Below are 25,439 nucleotides of genomic sequence, written 5' to 3' on the forward strand. Positions count from 1 at the left end.
AGAACTTCGAAAACATCAGAGAATTCACACAGGGGAGAAGCCATATTCATGTTCAGAATGTGAGAAAAGTTATGGGACTCGCTTAAGTCTTGTTATCCATCATAGAACTCACACAGGGGAGAAGCCATTTTCATGCTCAGAATGTGATAAAAGTTACAGGGTTAAATCGCATCTTATTGCACATCAGAGGACTCACACAGACGAGAGGCCATTTTCATGTTCAGAATGTGATAAATCTTTTACCATCAAGCAGTGTCTTGTTAAACATCAACTAACTCACACAGGGGAGAAACAATTTTCATGTGCAGAATGTGGGAGATGTTTTAGTCGGAAAACACATCTAGTTAGACATCAGATAACTCACACAGACGAGAGGCCATTTTCATGTTCAGAATGTGGAAAAAGTTTTAACCGTAAATCAACTCTTGTTACACATCAGACCATTCACGTAGAGAAGCCATTTTTATGTACTGTATGTGGAAAGAGTTTTGGCCAAAAGTCAGAGCTTAGTCTACATAAAAAAATTCACACAGGAGAAATATTTTCATGTCCAGAATGTGGAAAGGTTTTTAGGAAATATTCAACTCTTAAGGCACATGAAAGAATGCACACAGGAGAAGCATTTTCATGTTCAGAATGTGGGAAATGTTTTAAGCAAAAAGGTGAACTTGTTAGCCATCAGAGAATTCACACAGGGGAAAAACCATTTTCATGTTCGGAATGTGGCAAATGCTATAAACAAAAATCACACGTTGTTGAACATCAAAAAATTCACACGGGAGAGAAGCCATTTTCTTGTTCAGAATGTGGGAAATGTTTTGTCCGGAAATCAAAACTTAATAGACATCAGAAAATTCATCTACAAATCATTTCTTCTTAACCACTTAAGGACCACAGGTTTATTTTCCCCTAGTGACCAGGCCCTTTTTTACAAATCGGCACTTCACAAATTTAACGGTTTATTGCTCGGTCATGCAACTTGGCACCCAAATGAATTTTACCTCATTTTCTTCTCACAAATACAGCTTTCTTTTGGTGGTATTTGATTGCTGCTAAGATTTTTAGTTTTTCCGATATTAATCAAAATAGGCCGCAATTTTCTCAAACAAAGTGTATTTTTAACTTTATCTGGTTAAATTGTTCAAATATAAATACATTTCTATACAAGTTTGTGTCAGAATTTATTGTGCTACATGTCTTTGATAAAAAAAATCCAATAAGTGTATATTTATTGGTTTGCGCAAAAGTTATAGCGTTTACAAACTATGGTACAAAAATGTGAATTTCCGCATTTTGAAGCAGCATTCTGAGCACCTGTCATGTTTCTTGAGGTTCTAGAATGCCAGGATAGTATAAATACCCCACAAGTGACCCCATTTTGGAAAGAAGACACCCCAAGGTATTCCGTGAGGGGCATGGCGAGTTCCTAGAATTTTTATTTTTTTGGCGCAAGTTAGCGGAAAATTATGTATATATTTTTTTTCTTACAAGGTCTCATATTCCACTAATTTGTGACAAAAAATAAAATTTTACATGAACTTGCCATGCCCCTCACGAAATACCTTGGGGTGTCTTCTTTCCAAAATGGGGTCACTTGTGGGGTATTTATACTGCCCTGGCATTTTAGGGGACCTAAAGCGTGAGAAGTAGTTTGGAATCCAAATGCGTAAAAAATGCCCTGTGAAATCCTAAGGTGCTCTTTAGAATTTGGGCCCCTTTGCGCACCTAGGCTGCAAAAAAGTGTTACACATGTGGTACCGCCGTACTCAGGAGAAGTAGGGCAATGTGTTTTGGGGTGTATTTTTACATATACCCATGCTGGGTGAGAGAAATATCTCTGTAAAAGTCAACTTTTTCCATTTTTTTTTTTATACAAAGTTGTCATTTTAGAGAGATATTTCTCTCACCCAGCATGGGTATATGTTAAAAGACACCCCAAAACACTGTGCCCAACTTCTCCTGAGTACGGTGATACCACATGTGTGAACCTTTTTTGCAGCCTAGGTGCACAAAGGTGCCCAAATTCCAATGAGTATCTTTTAGGAGGGCATTTTTAGACATTTGGATTCCAGACTTCTTCTCACGCTTTAGGGCCCCTAAAATGCCAGGGCAGTATAAATACCCCACATGTGACCTTATTTTGGAAAGAAGACACCCCAAGGTATTCCGTGAGGGGCATGGCGAGTTCATAGTTTTTTTTTTTTTTGGCACAAGTTAGCGGAAATTGATTTATTTTTTTCTCACAAAGTCTCCCGTTCCGCTAACTTGGGACAAAAAGTTCAGTCTTTCATGGACTGTCACCACCAGACATCTGAGAAGCTCTGACAGACGTTCTTCATAACCTCCTCCTTGAGGTTCCTTTTGTTTTGCTTTCGTTTTCTCATCTCGTTAGCCTCTCTCAGCTGTCATGTAGTTGCACTGATTGCATCCCTTTAAATTCCTTCCCATACTGCATCACTTTGCGGTTTATACAACTTCCTGGAGTGTGTGCATGCTGGATGCTACTACTGAGTCTTCTACAGATAAGTTTTGTTCATTCATTTGTGTTTTCCTGTTTGCTGGATCCCAGGTGACCCTGACTCCCTCCGTATCAAGTGTAGGGAGCCGGTGGTCGTGTCCCCTCACTATTATAGGGTGTTCAGGTGTTATACAGTCGAGGTACGAGGATATGCGATCATCTACCATTGAGATTTTTGCATAGGCTGAATAGTTAGGGAGAGAGCCAGGTCTGTTGCAGGGCTCTCCCTTTTGTTCCTTAGTTTTGGATCCAGTCAGTCGGATCTTCATTTGGTGTCTTCTAGTTTTCTGTACACCTTCCGTGACATTATAAACCGCCAAAACCGTCTCAAGCATGGATCCGGTTTCACTTTTGACTGAACACATGCAGGGTCTTTCATTGGAGGTAGCAGATCTCCGTAAAACTGTTTCTCAGTTTCAGGTGACCGGTTCAGCTTGCGTTCATGGAGTTTGTTCTGAGCCTAAGATCTCGCTCCCAGGTACGTTCTCCGGGGGTAGTGAGAATTTTGTTTGTTTTAGAGAGGCTTGCAAACTCCATTTTTGCCTACTTCCCCATTCCTCTGGTGATGAGGAGCAGAGGGTGGGGATCATCATCTCGCTGCTCAGGGATAACGCTCAGTCCTGGGCCTTTTCGCTGCCGGTGGGGGCACGGCCCCTCTGTTTAGTGGATGATTTTTTTTTAGCCCTGGGTCAGATATATGATGATCCGGATCGTATTGCTCTGGCTGAGTCTAGACTACGTCTTTTATGCCAGGGTAAACAGTCCGTAGAGATATACTGTTCAGAATTTCGGAGATGGGCAGCTGATACTGGTTGGAATGATGCTGCACTCCGAAGTCAATTTTGCCATGGTCTTTCAGAGGAATTGAAAGGACTCTGCCATGTCTCGGGCCGTTCGTATTGACAGGCGTCTTAGAGAGAGAGATCACTCCTTCCTGTCATACTCAGTCCAAGGACAGTGTGGCGGTCTCATTCAGTGCACAGGGGTCTCAGTCGCTCTCAATCCTTTCGGAGCAGGGGCCCATGCAGCTGGGTTTGCTTGCCTCTGACAATAGAGGATTCAGCTCTCATAGGTAGGTTTGTTTCTGTTGTGGAGGTATAAATCATTTGGCAAATGTTTGTCCCTCTAGGAGATTCAGGCAGTTTTTTGAGAGTAATAAAGAAACAAAAAGAAAAAAATCCTCTAAAAACGTTCCATCTGTTACTATTGGCAAGGTTGATGCGGAAATTGAAGGTTTTCCGTTTGCTTGTAGTTCCCGTTTTGTCCTACCTGCCAGGGTGGCGCTAGAGAGCAAGAACATTTTTTGTGAGATTTTTGTAGATAGTGGAGCAGCTGTCAATCTCATTGATAATCAATTTGCTATAACTCATGGTTTCCAGGTGTGCACTTTGGGAAAGGATATACCTGTTTTTGCTATTGATTCCGTTCCACTTTCTCAGAAATCGTTAAAGGGCATAGTTCACAATATCCGTTTGATTGTGAGTGACACTCATGATGAGGATGTGTCATGTTTTGTCCTAAGCGGGTTGCCTACTCCTCTAGTGTTGGGGCTACCCTGGCTCACTAAACATAACCCCACTATTGATTGGCAAGCGAGGCAAATAACTGGTTAGAGTGACTTTGGAACGAGAATTGCCTCACGACATCTGTTTCTGAGGTTTCTACTAAGACTGTACCATCTTTTCTCTCAGAATTTTCGGATGTGTTCTCTGAGAGTGGTGTTCAGGACTTGCCTCCTCACAGGGAGTACGATTGCCCTATTAAACTCACCCCAGGCGCCAAGCTGCCTAAATCTCATTTATACAATCTCTCCCAACCTGAAAGGGTCGCTATGCGTGCTTATATCTCTGAGAGTCTGAGAAAGGGACACATACGATTCTCGAAGTCACCTGTTGCCGCTGTTTTTTTCTTTGTTAAGAAAAAAGATGGTTCTTTAAGACCATGTCTGGTTTTCAGGGAGCTGAACAGTATCACAATTCGTGACCCTTATCCGCTTCCTCTGATCCCGGACCTGTTTAACCAGATTGTTGGATCTAAGAGGGGCATACAACCTGGTCAGGGTCAGAGAAGGAGACGAATGGAAGACGGCCTTCAATACTCCTGAGGGCCATTTTGAGAATTTGGTCATGCCTTTTGGTTTGATGAATGCTCCAGCCGTCTTTCAGCATTTTGTGAACAGCATTTTTTATCATTTAATGGGGAAATCTGTATTAGTGTATCTAGATGACATTTAGATTTTTTTCTCCTGATTTCAAAACTGATAAGGAACACTTACGTCAGGTCTTGCTCATCCTGCGGGAGAATAAATTGTACGCTAAACTGGAAAAATGTGTGTTTGCGGTTCCAGAAATTCAATTTCTGGGGTTTCTTCTCTCCGCTTCTGGTTTTCGCATGGACCCCGAGAAGGTCCACGCTGTGCTTGAGTGGGAGCTTCCTGAGAATCAGAAGGCGCTGATGCGTTTTTGGGGTTTTGCCAATTATTACAGGAAGTTTATTTTGAATTATTCCTCTGTTGTTAAACCACTCACTGATATGACTAGAAAGGGGGTAGATTTTTCCTCCTGGTCGGTAGAGGCGCGTAAGGCCTTTTCTAATATCAAGGAGAGTTTTGCTTCCGCTCCCATCTTGGTACAACCTGATATTTCTCTACCCTTCATAGTTGAGGTTGATGCTTCTGCGGTGGGTGTGGGTGCGGTCTTGTCTCAGGGTCCCTCTCCTGCCAAATGGCGACCGTGTGCCTTTTTCTCGAAGTAACACTGGTAAAACACTCGGTAACACTGACATGGAAAAGGATCTCGGAATTTTAATAAACAGCAAACTAAGCTGCAAAAACCAGTGTCAGGCAGCTGCTGCCAAGGCCAACAAGATAATGGGTTGCATCAGAAGGGGCATAGATTTCCGTGATAAGAACATAGTCCTACCACTTTACAAATCGCTAGTCAGACCACACATGGAGTACTGTGTACAGTTCTGGGCTCCTGTAAACAAGGCAGACATAGCAGAGCTGGAGAAGGTCCAGAGGAGGGCATCTAAAGTAATAACTGGAATGGGGCAACTACAGTACCCTGAAAGATTATCAAAATTAGGGTTATTCACTTTAGAAAAAAGACGACTGAGGGGAGATCTAATTAATATGTATAAATATATCAGGGGTCAGTACAGAGATCTATCCCATCAGCTATTTATCCCCAGGACTGTGACGAGGGGACATCCTCTGCGTCTGGAGGAAAGAAGGTTTGTACACAAACATAGAAAAGGATTCTTTACGGTAAGAGCAGTGAGACTCTGGAACTCTCTACCTGAGGAGGTGGTGATGGTGAGTACAATAAAGGAATTCAAGAGGGGCCTGGACGTATTTCTGGAGCTTAATAATATTACAGGCTATAGCTACTAGAGAGGGGTCCTTGATCCAGGGAGTTATTCTGATTGCCTGATTGGAGTCGGGAAGGAATTTTATATTCCCCTAAAGTAGAGAAAATTGGCTTCTACCTCACAGGGTTTTTTTTTTTTGCCTTCCTCTGGATCAACTTGCAGGATAACAGGCCGAACTGGATGGACAAATGTCTTTTTTCAGCCTTATGTACTATGTTACTATGTTACTATGTTAAACTCTCCTCCGCAGAGAGAAATTACGATGTGGGAGATAGGGAGTTGTTGGCCATCAAGTTAGCTTTTGAGGAATGGCGCCATTGGCTAGAGGGAGCCAGACACCCTATTACCATGTTTACTGACCATAAGAATCTGGCCTACTTGGAGTCAGCCAAGCGTCTGAACCCGAGACAGGCCAGATGGTCTTTGTTCTTTTCAAGGTTTAATTTTGTTGTCACGTTCCGCCCTGGGGTTAAGAATGTGAAGGCGGATGCCCTGTCACGTTGTTTTCCGGGAGGTGGGAATTTTGAAGACCCGGGTCCCATTTTGGCTGAAGGTGTGGTGGTCTCTGCTCTTTATCCTGAATTGGAGGCAGAGGTTCAGGTAGCCCAGTCAGAGGCTCCTGATCTTTGTCCTCCTGGGAGGTTGTTTGTGCCTCTCGCTTTAAGACACAAGATTTTTAAGGAGCACCACGATACTGTCCTTGCTGGGCACCCGGGGGCAAGAGCCACAGTGGATCTCATCGCTCGGAGATTCTGGTGGCCGGCGCTTCGTAAGTCGGTTGAGGGTTTTGTGGCAGCCTGCGAGACCTGCGCTCGTGCCAAAGTCCCTCATTCACGGCCATCAGGTCCTCTCCTCCCGTTACCCATTCCTTCCCGTCCTTGGACACATCTGTCCATGGACTTCATTACGGACCTGCCTCGTTCCTTGGGGAAGACTGTGATTCTGGTGGTGGTGGACCGTTTTAGCAAAATGGTGCATTTCATTCCTTTTCCTGGCTTGCCCAATGCTAAGACGCTGGCGCAGGCATTTATTGATCACATTGTCAAATTGCATGGTATTCCTTCAGACATTGTCTCTGATAGGGGCACACCGTTTGTTTCCAGATTCTGGAAGGCTTTCTGTTCTCGCTTGGGGGTTCGGTTGTCATTCTCTTCTGCTTTCCACCCGCAGTCGAATGGCCAGACAGAGCGCGTCAATCAGAATCTGGAGACATATCTGCGCTGTTTTGTGGTGGAGAATCAGGAGGATTGGTGTTCTTTTTTTGTCCCTTGCTGAGTTTGCTTTAAATAACCGTCGTCAGGAGTCCTCTGATAAGTCACAATTTTTTGGTGCATATGGGTTTCATCCGCAGTTTGGGACATTCTCTGGAGAGGGGTCTTCTGGTTTACCTGATGAGGACAGATTCTCCTCGTCTTTTTCATCTATTTGGCAAAAGATTCAGGATAATCTAAAAAGCATGAGTGAGAGATATAAGCGTGTGGCGGATAAGAGACGTGTGCCTGGTCCGGACCTGAATGTTGGTGATCTGGTGTGGTTGTCTACTAAGAATATCAAATTGAAGGTTCCCTCCTGGAAGTTGGGTCCCAAGTTTATTGGGCCTTACAAAATCTTGTCCGTCATCAATCCTGTTGCCTACCGTCTTGATCTTCCTCAGACTTGGAAGATCCATAATGTTTTTCATAAGTCCTTATTAAAACCTTATGTTCAACCCATTGTACCCTCCTCTTTGCCTCCTCCTCCGATTGTGGTTGATGGTAATCTTGAATTTCAGGTCTCTAGGATTGTGGATTCTCGTGTTGTCCGCGGTTCTCTCCAGTACCTCGTTCATTGGGAGGGTTATGGTCCTGAGGAGAGAATGTGGGTCCCAGTGACGGACATTAAGGCCACTCGTCTCATCAGGGCTTTCCATAGGTCCCATCCTGAGAAGGTGGGCTCTGAGTGTCCGGAGTCCACTCGTAGAAGGAGGGGTACTGTCACCACCAGACATCTGAGAAGCTCTGACAGACGTTCTTCAGAACCTCCTCCTTGAGGTTCCTTTTGTTTTGCTTTTGTTTTCTCATCTCGTTAGCCTCTCTCAGCTGTCATGTAGTTGCACTGATTGCATCCCTTTAAATCCCTTCCCATACTGCATCACTTTGCGGTTTATACAACTTCCTGGAGTGTGTGCATGCTGGATGCTACTACTGAGTCTTCTACAGATAAGTTTTGTTCCTTCATTTGTGTTTTCCTGTTTGCTGGATCCCAGGTGACCCTGACTCCCTCCGTATCAAGTGTAGGGAGCCGATGGTCGTGTCCCCTCACTATTATAGGGTGTTCAGGTGTTATACAGTCGAGGTACGAGGATATGCGATCATCTACCATTGAGATTTTTGCATAGGCTGAGCAGTTAGGGAGAGAGCCAGGTCTGTTGCAGTGTTCTCCCTTTTGTTCCTTAGTTTTGAATCCAGTCAGTCGGTTCTTCATTTTGTGTCTTCTAGTTTTCTGTACACCTTCCGTGACATGGACTCAATATGCCCCTCAGCGAATACCTTGGGGTGTCTTCTTTCCAAATGGGGTCATTTGTGGGGTGTTTGTACTGCCCTGGCATTTGAGGGTCTCCGCAATCATTAAATATATGGCCAGCATTAGGAGTTTCTGCTATTCTCCTTATATTTAGCATACGGGTAATGAGATTATTATTTTTTCGTTCAGCCTCTGGGCTGAAAGAAGAAATGAACGAATGTCACGGCTGTTTGAGGGTAACAAGAGCAAACACAGTGAAAAGAGCTACTGACCGGACCCAAACTAGGGAAGATAAGGGGTGACCCCTGTCAGACCCTCAAAGCTCTCCCTATGCTGCTAAAGCACATGCCTGGATCCAAATGGTGGAAGGAGGCATGCCCGCGTACCTCAGACTGATGGCCACTGTAACCCCTACAATAGTGGAAGGGGCACGGCCACCGGTGCCCTACTCAGTATATGGAGGGAACCGTGGCCACCTCAGATCCAGTCAGAAAATAACCAGGTAAACAACAATATCTGCACACTTAGCTGAAGGAGATGCAGCCGCAGAGAAGACGGATCCAAGGACAGCTGGCAATATCCGGAGTGCTTGCTGCAGCAGAAACCAGGTCCAGTGAACTGATAGCTTACAAGTGAAGTTACTCAAGCCAGAGCTACAACTGAAATGAGAAATATAATCCACGCCCTGCAACAGGAGGAGGGGTGATTTAAAGGCAGGAAAATCAACCGCAGGAGAAACAGCTGAGAGTAAAGACCTCATCACAGGGGCGGAGAAACAGAACAGTGAGAACACCTCCAAGCTCTAAGTGACATCATCGCAGGGGTGGAGACAGAGCTGTGAGAACTTCTCAAAGCTCTGGTAGTGACAACGGCACAGATTTCTTCATTCGCATCGATCAATGTGGATGAAAATATCTCTGCCAAAAAATGTGCAAAAAAAAAAAGAGGGGAAAGGCGTCTGCCAGGACATAGGAGCTCCGCCCAACATCCAAACCCACTCAGCTTGTATGCCCTGGCACACCCGATTTCTCCATTCACATCAATCGATGTGGATGAATAAATCATTGCCAGAATTTTTAAACAATTTTTTATTTTTTTTATTTTTTATACAAAGTGTTTTCCAAAGCATATGAACACCGCCCCTCAGCTCATAAGCCTCGGCAAACATATCTTTTTTACTGCAGAGGAGAAATCTCGTCTTGCAGGGCCGCATACACCGACTTTGTGTAATCTGACAGCGCAATGCTTCTGTCAGAATGCACATCAGTGCTGTAGCTGCTTGATCGCTTGGTCCACCTAGAAGGTAAAAAAAAAACTGTCCGCAACGCAATAAATTTATTAATATTAACTTTATATAACATTTGAACAGAACATTAACTTTTATAAACTTTATTGAACTTTTGAAACAGAACATTAACTTTTTTGCTTACCTGTGATATATTTTTTTTTTTTTACCTTTAGAGGACAAACCTCTCCTTCCCCATGGGACAATGTGCAAAGCGCAAATCGCCCAGAGATGTGGCGAAGTACATTATGCACTTTGTCCCAGGAGAAAGGAGAGGTTTGTGGCAGCTCTGTGTGAAAGGGCCCTAAGACCCCTGTGTGCCTGTCCTGTGTCACGCAATCCCTATACTAATAGTGGACCTGTGTGTGGAACTTGTGGAAACACTCCCCTATGCATAGGGCAGGCTGGTCAGGACAAAAAAAGGTGGTGTCACGCCTTATTCCACCCCTGCTACAGACACAACATCTTTTTTTGGGGAACGTTGAGTTGGTGTAGCAGAGAGACAGCTATGTGCGGATGCTGTTCATTGATTACAGCTCGGCCTTTAACACCATCCCTCCCAACAAGTTGGCAATGAAACTGAACAACTTGGGTCTCAGCTCACACCTGTGCAACTGGATACTGGATTTTCTTACAAAAAGACCACAAATCGTACGCATGGGCAAGCACTTTTCTTCATCCTTAACACTGGGGTACCGCAAGGCTGTGTGTTGAGCCCTCTGCTTTACTCCCTCTTCACAAATGACTGTAAACCTATTCACAATACCAATACCATTATAAAATTTGCAGATGACACGACTGTGATAGGCCTAATCTCCAACAATGATGAAACAGCCTATAGGAAAGAGGTTGAGAACCTAGAGAGATGGAGTAAGAACAACAACCTCATAATCAATACCAAGAAAACAAAGGAGCTAATTCTGGATTTTAGTTAGAAGAAACAAAATGGACATTATCCCATTAGCATTAATGGCGGAAACGTGGAGATAGTTCAAAGTTTCAGATACTTGGGAGTTCATATTAGTCAGGACCTGTCATGGATAAAAAACACAACAGAAATTACCAAAAAAGACCTTCAGAGGCTTTATTTTCTGAGGAGTCTGAAGAAAGCACAACTCCCAAAACAGCTGCTTGTCAATTTTTACAGGTGCACCATAGAATCTGTTATCACATACTGCATCACAGTGTGGTACTCCGGCTGCTCTTCTGAGGACAAGAAGACCCTCAAGCGCATCATTAGAATGGCTGGAAGAATCACTGGTACTCAGTTACAATCACTGGATGACATCTTCACTGCTCGCTGCAGCAACAGGGCAAAAATTATCTGCGGGGATCCAACTCACCCCGGCCACAGCCTTTTCATTCCCCTACCCTCTGGTAGACGTCTTAGAGCCCTACATGCCCGCACCACTAGGCTGAAGAACAGCTTTTACCCCAAAGCAATCAGTCTCCTAAATGCTCGGAGATTATTGCCCCTTCCTAGGATAGAAACTTCCACAGACTGAAAGTGACTGCTGCATTCATTAACCCATGATGACCTTTTGTCTGCAGTGGTGTCTGAATCAGTGTATATATACTCACAAGCACTTACTATATATATGCTGTGAACTGTGAATAGTAATGCCTTCTAGTGCAATGCTTTAGACCATTTGTCATCCAGATTTGCAGATGCGTATACCCCTAATCAAAACATCTGCATAGACGAGTCTCTAGTACATTTTACCGGGCGCCTTGGCATCAAACAGTACATCCCCAGCAAGCGCGCCCGGTATGGGATCAAACTGAATAAACTCTGTGAAAGGGCCACAGGCTATACATATAGTTTTAGGGTCTATGAGGGAAAAGACTGGGACTTGGTGTCACCCTTACTCCACAATGGGTACCACTTATACCTGGACAATTTTTACTCAAGCGTGGCCCTCTTTCGGCACTTACATCTAGTCGGAATTTAATGATAAGATAAGATGCCTTTATTGTCACTGTACAATACAATGTAATACAATGTACAATACAATGAAATGTTGTTTGGAGCAATCCTAGATGCCATGGACAGAGGAACAAGAACTGACATTTAAATCCACAGCCTGCCAGCCAATGATCGCGGCCGGCAGGCTGCAGATGAACTTGTGAACTGCGCGATCCTGTGAGCGCGCGTTCACAGGAAATCTCGGGTCTCACGAGATTGATCGGCGTTAGTGTGACCCGAGGGAGCCGCCGCAGTCACGCCTTTCGGCGTTAGCGAGACGGGAGGTGGTTAATCCTCAAAAATCTCGTAGAGGGAAGTAGCTACTTTCTATTTTTAATGTGTTTTCTTGACTCCTAATACGGGAAAAATGCAACACTAAAGAAGTACAGATGTAGCAAGAAGCAGTGTGGTGCACTATGCTGTTATTGTAGCGCCTACACTATGTATATAGCACAACGCTCGTTTACATTGCATTAGAGCCACTGCACTATGCAAATAGCACAACGCACCCCGAAGTGGAACGAACATACAATTAATACCTGCTACATCTATAAAGTCATATAACACTAAATGATGGTTAAGAAATGTATGCAATCACCAATAGACATCTGTTATCCAAAAAGGAAATGGAACCTAGATAACACGCAGAGTATTTTTACAGTAATCTGTATTACTGCATCTCACAACTTGTTACCGATCATTAATAAACCTTTGCTTTTAGAATGGACATGTTTGTGTTTTGGCCTACTGTACTGTTATACTAGAGATATTCAGATATTGCCTCGGCACGTACTGAGTTGAGGGAGAGATGGTAGAGCATACATGGCGAAAAACAAAGAGATGGAGCTCAAAGGGTAAAAAAGCGTAATGAAAGTATTCCCGGGAAGGGAGGGGGATGACTGTAGCTCAACGTTTCATGTTGTGCAAGTTTAGGCACAACACTAATGTGAGGCTTTTGGTGGCTGGATGGCGGTCGATGCTGCTGAAGTCCTTTCTCCCACTCAGGTGTGGTGCCAACCATAAAAAGGAGAACTTGGAATAGAAGGTTGCAGGAATGGTATGGTGACCCATCTTGAAGGCATGGAACGGATTCACCCATGATTGGACGTCTTAGGGCACAAATAACGACCAAGCTGGGGATATCAGAGGAGATGGGTCCGCACTGCAGTTTGTACATGGTCCGCTCATCCAGGGAAGGCGTCCCACTAGTATATAGTGAAGAAGGACCGGCACTCACTTTCTTGATGATATGAAGAAACTTTTATTCAAAGTATAATAGCATCATTAGTGAATAGTTTCGGCTCAAGCCTGAGCCTTTTTCAAACTGCAGTTGTTGTTTTACTTCTAAGACAATTGTCTGTGACAGGCAAAAGCTTTTTTTGGGTTCCTGCTAAGTCAACTTCCGAAATCCAACTGTTTGTGGGTGTCCCTGTGTAGTAAGTTGTTTTTTGGCCTTATTCATCATAGCAGATGAGAACAAGTCCTAACTGCCCTCCACTCCTGACCTGCCACAGCTGGTGTAAATGTGATAGTTTACCTGTGCTAAATTTTACAAGTGCTGTGTGCCACTTTCATAAATTTGACTCTAAGACCATTAGGCTAGGTTCACACGGGCGAGATTTCTGTGCGGGTGCAATGCGTGAGGTGAACGCATTGCACCCGCACTGAATCCGGACCCATTCATCTCTTTGTCGCTGTGCGCACATGAGCGGTGATTTTCACGCATCACTTGTGCGTTGCGTGAAAATCATAGCATGCTCTATATTGTGCGTTTTTTATGCAACGCAGGCCCTATAGAAGTGAATGGGGCTGCGTGAAAGTCGTAAGCATCCGCAAGCAAGTGCGGATGCGGTGCGATTTTCACGCATTGTTGCTAAGATGAAAGTCTATTCACTGTATTATTTTCTCTTATAACATGGTTATTACAGAATGCATAGTAGAAGGTCAATTGAGGGTTAAAAAAATAAAAAAATAACTCGCCTCCTCCAATTGATCGCGTAGCTGCCGGTCTCCTGTTCTTTCTTCAGGACCTGTCAAAGGACCTGTGGTGACATCACTGTGCTCATCACATGATCCCTCACCATGGTGAGGAACCATGTGATGAGCTCAGTGACGTTTTATTTTTTATTGCTATTATTTTCCCTTACAACATGGAAAATAATTACATCTACACAACCTTGAAACCAAACCTGAACTTCAGTGAAGAAGTTCGGGTCTGGGTACCACATTCAGTTTTTTATGAAAACTGAACAACCGAACGCAATCGCAGTCAAAACGGACTGAAATGGGTTCGCATCCAAGCCCCAAAAACTGCTTCTCGGATGCGGACCAAAACAACGGTCGTGTGCATGAGGTCTTATCCTGGAGCTGCTTCTGAGTGACTGTGAGACAGTTAGGAAGGAGACTTTCCTCAACTTTCTGTGTGCAGTGGATGGCAGCTAATCTCCACCCACCATGTTTGAGAGCACTGCAAACCGGATATTCAGCAAGAACCGAGGAAAACTGCTAAAAAATGCCAGATACAAGTGATATAATGGCCTGAAATGGGGTCATTTGTCATGTACACGTGTATATGGTGCAGAGCCGTGCGTGTAATGTATACCGTGCGGAGCCGTGCATGTAATGTATACCGTGCGGAGCCGTGCGTGTAATGTATACCGTGCGTGTAATGTATACGGTGCGGAGCCGTGCGTGTAATGTACACAGTGCAGAGCTGTGTGTGTAATGTATACGGTGCAGAGCTGTGTGTAATGTATACGGTGCAGAGCTGTGCGTGTAATGTATACGGTGCAGAGCTGTGTGTAATGTATACAGTGCAGAGCTGTGTGTGTAATGTATACGGTGCAGAGCTGTGCGTGTAATGTATACGGTGCAGAGCTGTGCGTGTAATGTATACAGTGCAGGGCCGTGCGTGTAATGGATACGGTACAGGGCCGTGCGTGTAATGGATACGGTGCAGAGCCGTGCGTGTAATGGATACGGTGCAGAGCCGTGTGTGTAATGTATACGGTGCAGAGCCGTGTGTGTAATGTATACGGTGCAGAGCCGTGCGTGTAATGTATACGGTGCAGAGCTGTGTGTGTAATGTATACTGTGCAGAGCTGTGTGTAATGTATACGGTGCAGGGCTGTGCGTGTAATGTATACGGTGCAGAGCTGTGTGTAATGTATACGGTGCAGACCTGTGCGTGTAATGTATACGGTGCAGAGCTGTGTGTGTAATGTATACGGTGCAGGGCTGTGCGTGTAATGTATACGGTGCAGAGCTGTGTGTGTAATGTATACGGTGCAGGGATGTGCGTGTAATGTATACGGCGCAGAGCTGTGTGTGTAATGTATACGGCGCAGAGCTGTGTGTGTAATGTATACGGCGCAGAGCTGTGTGTGTAATGTATACGGTGCAGAGCTGTGTGTGTAATGTATACGGTGCAGAGCTGTGTGTGTAATGTATACGGTGCAGAGCTGTGTGTGTAATGTATACGGTGCAGGGCTGTGTGTATTATTTCGCTGTACTTCACTCTACCAGCTGTGAAGCTACAATTCACATTCAGCTTTGCTGCGGTATTTTCTTGTCCTCCTGTGAATCCTCTCTAGAAATCCATGACCTCCTCACACACAGAACTGCTCTGATCTCCACAGACTGCACAGCCTGTAGCCTGACCCCGCCCACATGCGTCACTGATCACATGACCGTGACATCATCACAGGTCCTTCAGCTCACTAAAATGTACTATTTATCTCCCTCCAAAGGGAATCTGAACAGCAGCACCTAGTCATGTGATTCCTGACTCCTCCCACACATGTGACTGATCACATGACTATGACATCATCACAGGCCTTTGGAAGAGGAAGACGGCTGCTCTACAGGTGGAGGTAAGTGTGTGGCTGCCAGGATCTGTGTGATATAGGACAAATATTTATGACCAGTCCTTGGGGACTCCACCAACTGTTTACTGGGAGGGGGCGTGGCTTTACATGAGGCGTTACTTGACACCAATGGTTCAATGGGATTTTGGGTTTTGCTCCTGTTCTTTAACCCCTTAGTGGCTGACCTACAGGTCCTTCTAAAAAAATTAGCATATTGTGATAAAGTTCATTATTTTCTGTAATGTACTGATAAACATTAGACTTTCATATATTTTAGATTCATTACACACAACTGAAGTAGTTCAAGCCTTTTATTGTTTTAATATTGATGATTTTGGCATACAGCTCATGAAAACCCCAAATTCCTATCTAAAAAAATTTGCATATTTAATCCGACCAATAAAAGAAAAGTGTTTTTAATACAAAAGAAGTCAACCTTCAAATAATTATGTTCAGTTATGCACTCAATACTTGGTCGGGAATCCTTTTGCAGAAATGACTGCTTCAATGCGGCGTGGCATGGAGGCAATCAGCCTGTGGCACTGCAGAGGTGTTATGGAGGCCCAGGAGGCTTCGATAGCGGCCTTAAGCTCATCCAGAGTGTTGGGTCTTGCGTCTCTCAACTTTCTCTTCCCAATATCCCACAGATTCTCTATGGGGTTCAGGTCAGGAGAGTTGGCAGGCCAATTGAGCACAGTAATACCATGGTCAGTAAACCATTTCCCAGTGGTGTTGGCGCTGTGAGCAGGTGCCAGGTCGTGCTGAAAAATGACATCTTCATCTCCATAAAGCTTTTCAGCAGATGGAAGCATGAAGTGCTCCAAAATCTCCTGATAGCGGCTGCATTGACCCTGCCCTTGATAAAACACAGTGGACCAACACCAGCAGCTGACATGGCACCCCAGACCATCACTGACTGTGGGGACTTGACACTGGACTTCAGGCATTTTGGCATTTCCCTCTCCCCAGTCTTCCTCCAGACTCTGGCACCTTGATTTCCGAATGACATGCAAAATTTGTTTTCATCCGAAAAAAGTACTTTGGACCACTGAGCAACAGTCCAGTGCTGCTTCTCTGTAGCCCAGGTCAGGCGCTTCTGCCGCTGTTTCTGGGGAATGCGGCACCTGTAGCCCATTTCCTGCACACGCCTGTACACGGTGGCTCTGGATGTTTCTACTCCAGACTCAGTCCACTGCTTCCGCAGGTCCCCCAAGGTCTGGAATCGGTCCTTCTCCACAATCTTCCTCAGGGTCCGGTCCCCTCTTCTCGTTGTGCAGCGTTTTCTGCCACACTTTTTCCTTCCCACAGACTTCCCACTGAGGTGCCTTGATACAGCGCTCTGGGAACAGCCTATTCGTTCAGAAATTTCTTTGTCTTACCCTCTTGCTTGAGGGTGTCAATGATGGCCTTCTGGACAGCAGTCAGGTCGGCAGTCTTACCCATGATTGCGGTTTTGAGTAATGAACCAGGCTGGGAGTTTTTAAAAGCCTCCGGAATCTTTTGCAGGTGTTTAGAGTTAATTAGTTGATTCAGATGATTAGGTTAATAGCTCGTTTAGAGAACCTTTTCATGATATGCTAATTTTTTGAGATAGGAATTTGGGGTTTTCATGAGCTGTATGCCAAAATCATCAATATTAAAACAATAAAAGGCTTGAACTACTTCAGTTGGTGTGTAATGAATCTAAAATATATGAAAGTCTAATGTTTATCAGTACATTACAGAAAATATTGAACTTTATCACAATATGCTAATTTTTTTAGAAGGACCTGTATTTTGGGCCTTACTGACTAAGGGTCCATTCACACGTCCGTAAATATTCTGCAGATCTGCAAAACACAGACACTGGCAATGTGCATCCTGCAATTTGCGGACCACACATCGCGGGTGTAACGTTACATTACCCTACTTCGTGAGATTTCCCTACCTCCTAACTTCCTGTCGCACCGGAAATGACGTGTGGAGGCGTTCCTTAGTTTTGACGATATGCGCATGCGCAAAAGGGAAAAGGTTAGGGAAAATCTCACTGCGAAATTTAGTAGCACACCGGGACACTGCGCATGCGCCGGAGAGCCGAAGTAGGGAAATATTACGGCCCAGTGCACAAGCGCCGAGGGTAGTATAAATATCCATTTCGCAAGCGCTGCTAACCCTTTGCTGGAGCTATTCTCATATTCAGGAGTTAACTGCGATGGGCCGTAATATTTCCCTACTCCGGCGCATGCGCAGTGTCCCGATGTGCTGCTGAACTCTGCAGTGAGATTTTCTCTAAACTGTCCTTTTGCGCATGCGCAGATCGTCAAAACTAAGGACCGCCTCCACATGTCATTTCCGGTGCGACAGGAAGTTAGGAGGTAGGGAAATCTCAGGAAGTAGGGAAATGTAACGTTACACCGGCACTATAATAGAAAATGCCTAATCTTGTCTGCAATTGCGGACAAGAATAGGATATGTTCTTTTTTTTTTGCGGAAATGGAAGTGCGGATCTGCAAATGCGGACTGCACATTCTGGCCCCATTGAAAATTAATCGGTCTGCACCGTTCACACGTCCACCGAGAGATTTTTTTTTTCTCCTTCCAAGAGCCATAGCTTTATATTTTTCTGTCTATGTAGTTGTACAGGGGCTTGTTTTTTGCAGGACAAGTTGTAGTTTTTACTGGTTTAACTTTTATTAACTCTTTCTGGGAGGGGGATGGGGAAAAACAGCAATACTGCCACTGAGTTTTTTCATGATAAATGTCACGGCGATCATTTGTTACTGGGGCCGGACGGCATTCATGTAGCCTCCGGTAATGATGGATCCGCAGAGCTTGGGCACGCCGTTCCCTGCTAGAGCAACCTGCCGGATCTCACGCGCTTGAAAATAGCCAGAGGGAAGCAACAGGATTTAGGGCTCATTCACATGACCATATGTGTTTTTTCAATCCACAAAATACGGATACCGGCTGCGTGCATTCCGCATTTTGCTTATCGAATTGTCTTTCTCCGGTGTAGAAATGCCTATTGCCCACGGGTACGGACTAAAATAGGACATCCTCTATCTTATTTGCACGGCGCTTTGCGGACAAGAATAGGCATTAATATTGCCGGCTTCTGTTCCGCAAATTTCGGAAGGCAACACGGGCGGCTTCCGTTTTTTGCAGACCGCGAAAAATGGGAGGGTCGTGTGCATGAGGCCTTAGGCTAAAAAAAATTATAAATTCCCTACCTTGTACTCTTATCAGGCAAAGAACAGAAAGGGAGACAATTATTGTATTGCGCTCTGTACGCAGTCTGCCGCAGCTTTCCATCCATGTCCCTGACCAGGAGGCCCCTCTCCAATCTCTAAGTCACCGCTGCACGGCCTCTGCCAGGGCTACTACTACAACAAGTAGCGGAAGCAGCAGACAATACAGCTGAATAGGATGGACCAGTTTTTTCAAGTGCTGCCACACACCTCAGGAAACTGATGCACCCCCCTAAACAACCATGTTCAGTTATACCTGGACTCTGCCCTTGTTCCAGCACATACCCTGAGCCATGACTCCCTTATAGACTTCTGAGTCAGCAGATTGGACCAGTGGCAGGAACTAGCCCAGTCTGCCGTTGGTGTACTGTCTTGTCCCACCTCCGATGTTCTGTTAGACAAGGTAATTGGAGTGGCAGATGGTGTCATCACACCAAAGTGGACATATTTGTCCTCCACAGTCATTGAAACCACTGCATTCCTGGAAATGATTCCATCACAAAAATGTGGTTGATGCCACCGAACAGATTCAATTGCTGACAGTGGGGCCTGGCTATTTATCACTGGACCAATGATGCCACTGCTGCTGTCGGCCTGTCCATCATGTCCCATTCAGCTCTGCTGCTGCCACTACTACTACCCCTACACAGCCACACATTTCTTTTTCTGTCAGGTTCTATACTGTACTCCTCAAAAAAGGGAGAATTTTTTTCAAGGCCTTTGCCAATTCTTTAGTTTACCAGAACTCGGGCACACGGTCACTGGCTCATGTAATTGTGACAGTAGGATTGGTGTGTGTGTATATTGTGAGGCAGTGACAGGCCTCCTATATAAAGAGGGAAGATATGTGTCTCCTAGTATGTTGCAGAAACCTATTAGAGGAGATGTATGGTATAATTTGCTGTGTTTTCGCCACGATCACCAGGCCTGAGGTAAGGCCAGGTGCGATAATCACTTGGGGATAAAGCAATCCTCAGAGTGTGAGAAGAGGAGTTAGGCCCCAGGGAACAGACCTGCAGAGGGCCTGTGTGGTCCCAGCCAGGAGGGCTGGGGGGCCATAAGGCTGAGGAAGCCTGAGTTTGGGGGGGACCTAGCAACGCCTGAAGAAGAGAGGTGTCGCACGGTCAGAGTCAGGAGGACTGCCGGACCATATCCCTCTAAGTTATTTCGCTGCTTCCACCAGAAGGACTGGTGGGTTGCACTGGTCACAGCTGAATAGCTGTCAAGGTGCGGTGTGGGTGGTAAACTCCACAACGAACACAGAAGGAACAGACAACTTCCCCAGAGGGCAAGAATCCGGTGCCTACCTGGGGTTTCAACACCTTTGCCTCAAGTTCAGGATATAAGGCGAATATAACTGCCCCTTCAGACAGAATCGGACCAGGATCTTCAGAATCCCCCCCCCCCCCCCCCAGGAAAGCTACGCGACAAAGCATCAGCCTTGACATTACATTCTTAACCCCAGGGCGATAGGTGACGATGAAATAAAATCTGGTTAAAAACAACGACCATCTGGGCTACCTTGGGTTAATTCGTTTAGCCGACTCCAGGTAAGCCCGATTTTTGTGATCAGTAAGCACAGTAATAGGATGAATTGCTCCTTCCAACCAATTACGCCGTTTCTCAAAAGCCAACTTAATGGTTTTTGAGGAACGGATGCGTCAACTTCCACAATGAATGGCTGTGACACATCCGGTTGCACCAGTATAGGAGCAGAAGCAAAACATTCCTTCACCGCTGAAAAATCTTGTAATGCCGTATCAGACCAGACATGCAAACCTTTCCTAGTCATGTCTATTAAAGGTTTAACCACAATCGAGTAGTTCAAAATGAATTTACGGTAGTATTTGGTGAATCCCAAAAACTGCATAAGCGCTTTCAGATTTTCGGGTCGATCGCAGTCCAACACAGCACGGACCTTCTCTGGATCCATATGAAAACCTGAAGATGAGAGTAGGTAACCCAGGAATTGCACTTCCTGAACTGCAAATACACACTTCTCCATCTTAGCATACAATTAATTCTCTCTTAGGATCTGTAACACCTGTCTCTCACATGATACTGATGAGTCTCCATATCTGGAGAATAAATTAGTATGTCATCCAGATACACAACAACAAACCTCCCCACCAGATGATGAAAGATATCATTAACAAAATGCTGGAAAACTGCAGGAGCATTAGTTAACCCAAACAGCATGACCAAGTTCTCAAAATGACCCTCTGGGGTATTAAACACCGTCTTTTATTCATCCCCTCTCTTGATCCTTACCAGATTATATGCCCCCTTAGGTCCAACTTGGAGAACACCTTGGCACTAACAATCTGGTTATATAAGTCAGAAATCAAAGGAAAGGGGAACGGATCATGGACCGTATACTGATTGAGCTCACGGAAGTCCAGACATGGCCTAAGAGTTCCATCTTTCTTTTTTACAAAGAAAAACCCTGCTGCCACTGAGGACTTGGAAGGTCTAATATGTCCCTTAGCCAAACTGTCGGCAATATACTCTCGCATGGCCGTTCTTTGGGGTTCAGAAAGGTTATATAACCTAGATTTGGGCAACTTCGCTCTGGGAATAAAATTGATAGGACAATCATATTCCCGGTGTGGGGGTAAACCCTGGCAACCATTCTCAGAAAATTCATAAGAAATGAAAGAGGGAACAGCTTTAAAGGTCAAGACAGAAAGAGATGTATTAAGACAGTTGTCCATGCAATAATCACTCCAATCGAGAATCTGTCTCGCTTGCCAGTCAATGGTAAGGTTAAGTTTGCTCAACTATGGTAAACCCAGAACCAACGGAGCAAGCAGACCCTCCAGCACAAAACACGAAATGGATTCCTGATGAAAATCACCCACTCTTAACCACCAAAATTTTTCTCCAATGCACTTGTTGTCAACCCATGCAAACGGACAAACTGACCATTAACTAGGTTAACCCCTGCCCCACTGTCAAGAAACACCTCAATTCCCACCGTTTTGGACTCTAGCGCCACCTTGGTAGATAGGAACAATTGGTTACTACCAGTAAATGACAAAAGTGAGTTCTCTGACTCCCCACCCACACCACCAAGAGTAAGATGGGAATTAAAAGTTTTTTTTGTTTTCATCTTGACGCTGAACATAAGGATAAACATTAACAAACTGTCCCCTTTTTACACAGAAAAAACATACTCCCTTCTTATGAGTAAAACTCTTGCAAGCAGGCCCAGGAGTCTCTCCACCTAACTGCATAGGTTCCTCACCACGCATAAATTCAGGAGTCTCTCCACCTAAGTTGTCAGAGGAAGCCTCCACGTTATATGATGGTTCATCCTGAGAGTGAAGGACCTTAGATCTCTCTCTTAGGTGTCTATCCATACGAACAGCAAGGGACATAGCCACTTCCAATGACTCAGGATTTTCGTGAAAGGCCAATGCGTCCTTTAGCCTCTCAGATAATCCCTGATAGAATTTGGTTACGGAGAGCTGGATCATTCCACTCTGTATCCGTAGCCCATCTCCTAAATTCAGAGCAATAGATCTCCGGATAACGCCCTCCCTGCTGTAAACCACATAACTAGGTCTCAGCCAGGGAGATCCGATCCGGGTAATCGTAGATAAGACGTAGAGCTCTGAAAACTTCATCTACTGACCGAAGGGACTGTGATCCGGGTGGTAGAGAAAAAGCCCAAGACTGAGCATCCCCTTTAAGCAACGACATAATAATACACACTCTTTGACTCTCATCCCCAGATGAAAGTGGACGTAACCTAAAGTACAATTTAATCTACTCTCTGAACCGAATGAAATTATTGGCGGTTGATAATGTCATGGCGCGGTGTCGGTGGTAAACTGCACACCAAACACAGGAGGGAAGGGAAAAGGTATTAGGCCTGGAAACTAGGGAAAGGGTAAAGGTCACCACCTAGTGAATCCCTAAACCGAGCCCTGACTACTCAGTATGAACAGACCACGATGGTAGGAATGTTCATACCCAGGAACCTAGAACCCTATCTGACCCTAAATGGCTCTGGAAGGAACAGGAGACTCCCTCAGGCCTAATACCAAAAGATAGGGGAATACAACAAACAAGAATTAGGAAAAAGACATTTAACTCCGAAGTACGCGGACAAGCAGAAACTTAGTGGAGAACCAAACACCAGCACTTCCAGAACCAGAAAGGAGCTATCAACCGCATAGCATGATGGGTGAGACCAGACTAAATAGAGGAGTTGGAATGACCACTTAAGCTACACCTAGACAAGAGGTGTGGTCATAACCAGCAACAACACAGAAACAAGTGAAACCAAAGAGGCTGTCAGATCACATCACGTGCAACCAGTCTCTTAGATCTTCTGACCCCTGTCTCAGGAGAGACTGTGACAATACCACAGTGTGAACAGTGACCTAGAGGTGAGTTAGGGAGACCTCTGTATAGTGAGCGCCTAGCCGGGCAAGGGTTTATTGTTTTGTGTTGATGTAACACATTATGCGGTGAAGCTGCGACTTCATGTACCGAGTGATGCTAAACTTGGAAGTGTGATGTACTGTGTGACAAATAAAGCACTGTTTGAGCTTGAAACCCCCCTGTTTGATGTGAAGTCTGTCATTGCCGACCCCTGAGAGAGAGCGATCCCTATATATATATATATATATATATATTACACTGCCCGTCCCCAAAAAAAGTCGCCACCAAAAATATTTCATTGGACCGCCTTTAGCTTTGATTACGGGACGCATTCGCTGTGGCATTGTTTTGATAAGCTTCTGCAAAGTCACAATATTTATTTCCATCCAGTGTTGCATTAATTTTTCACCAAGATCTTGCATTGATGATGGTTGAGTCTGACTGCTGCACAAAGCCTTCTCCAGCACATCCCAAAGATTCTCAATGGTGTTAAGGTCTGGACTCTGTGGTGGCAAATCCATGGGTGAAAATGATGTCTAGTGCTCCCTGAACCACTCTTTCACAATTTGAGCCCGATGAATCCTGGCATTGTCATCTTGGAATATGCCCATGCCATCAGGGAAGAAAAAATCCATGGAATAACCTGGTCATTCAGTATGTTCAGGTAGTCGGCTGACCTCATTCTTGGAGCACATACTGTTGCTGAACCTAGACCTGACCAACTGCAGCAAACCCAGATCATAGCACTGCCCCCACAGGCTTGTACAGTAGGCACTAGGCATGATGGGGGCATCACTTCATCTGCCTCTCCTTACCCTGATGCGCCCATCACTCTGGAACAGGGTAAATCTGGACTCATCAGACCACATCACCTTCTTCCATTGCTCCAGAGTCCAATCTTTATGCTCCCTAGCAAATTGAAGCCTTTTTTCTGGTTTTCCTCACTGATTAGTGGTTTTCTTACGGGTACACAGCTGTTCAGTCCCAATCCCTTGAGTTCCCTTTGCATTGTGTGTGTGTGGAAATTTTCTTACTGTCCCTATTAAACATAGCCCTGAGTTCTACGGTTGTTTTTCTTCGATTTGAATTCACCAAACGTTTAAGTAATCGCCGATCACGATCATTCAGGATTTTTTTCCCGCCACATTTCTTCCTCGAATACTATGGGTCCCCACTATCCTTCCAGTTTTTAATAATGCGTTGGACAGTTCTTAACCCAATTTTAGTCGTTTCTACAATCTCCTAAGGGTACTTTCACACCTATCGTTTTGTTTTTCCGGCACTGAGTTCCGTCAAAAGGGCTCAATGCCAGAAAAGAACTGATCAGTTATATCCCCATGCATTCTGAAAGGAGAGCAAAAGATAAAACCGTAGCATTCTACGGTTTTATCTCCAGCGAAAAAAACTGAAGACTTGCCTGAATGCCATTTTTTCATAGGAATGTATTAGTGCCGGATCTGGCATGCGCAGGCCGAAAAAAAGCTGAAAAAAAAATTCATGCCGGATCCGTTTTGCCAGATGACACCGGAAAGACGATTCCAGCATTTCAATGCATTTTTCTGACCAGGCATTTTTAAGATTGATCAGTCTTACAAATGCCATCAGTTGGCATACGTTTTGCCGGATCCGGTAGGCAGTTCCGGTGACGGAACTGCTTGCCGGATCACTCTGCCGCAAATGTGAAAGTAGCCTTAGATTTTTTTTTTCTCTGCTTGATGCATGCCAATGATTTGACCCTTCTCAAACAGACTAACATCTTTTTTACGAGACGTGTCTTTCCACATAGTTGTTTAAGAAATGAGAAGCAACTCATTGCACCAGTTAGGGTTAAATAACTTGTTGCCAGCTGAAAGATAATCGCCCATGCAGTAATTATCCAATAGGAGACTGTGACATAGCAAGGGGTTTTGTTTGGGAAGGCAGGTATTTTCCTCCTAACATGGGCGGCTGGGCTGATTTCCAGCCAGGTGAGATCAAATACCGGACCGGAGTTTAAGTGCCGATCCGGGTTTTGGCAGCATCTGGCTGTCTTTTAAATTGGCAGCTGGGCTCAGAATCAAGGTCTCTGTTTTGGGATCTGAGGCCTGGTGCCGCGCTAGAGCAGTGTTTCCCAACCAGTGTGCCTCCAGCTGTTGCAAAACTACAACTCCCAGCATGCCTGGACAGCCTTTGGCTGTGCGGTCATGCTGGGAGTTGTAGTTTTGCAACAGCTGGAGGCACACTGATTGGGAAACACTGCGCTAGAGGACTGAGAGCCGCATGCGGGGAAACCGCCCCCCCTAAAGCCTGTTGTGGACAGCTGAAAAAACCT

General features: G+C 45.0%; 1 protein-coding gene across 1 annotated transcript in view; it reads left to right on the top strand.

Annotated features, from left to right (window-relative positions):
• The first annotated feature begins 15,462 nt into the window (after positions 1–15,462).
• Positions 15,463–25,439, top strand: part of LOC122925110 (gastrula zinc finger protein XlCGF26.1-like) — a 213,175-nt gene continuing 203,198 nt past the window's right edge. Inside the window, exon 1 of the mRNA XM_044276629.1 lies at positions 15,463–15,515. The gene's annotated coding sequence lies outside the window, so the exon portion shown is untranslated. The remainder of the gene's footprint in view (positions 15,516–25,439) is intronic.

This window comes from Bufo gargarizans, chromosome 1 (assembly GCF_014858855.1).
Source record: "Bufo gargarizans isolate SCDJY-AF-19 chromosome 1, ASM1485885v1, whole genome shotgun sequence".
Taxonomy (NCBI): Eukaryota; Metazoa; Chordata; class Amphibia; order Anura; family Bufonidae; genus Bufo; species Bufo gargarizans.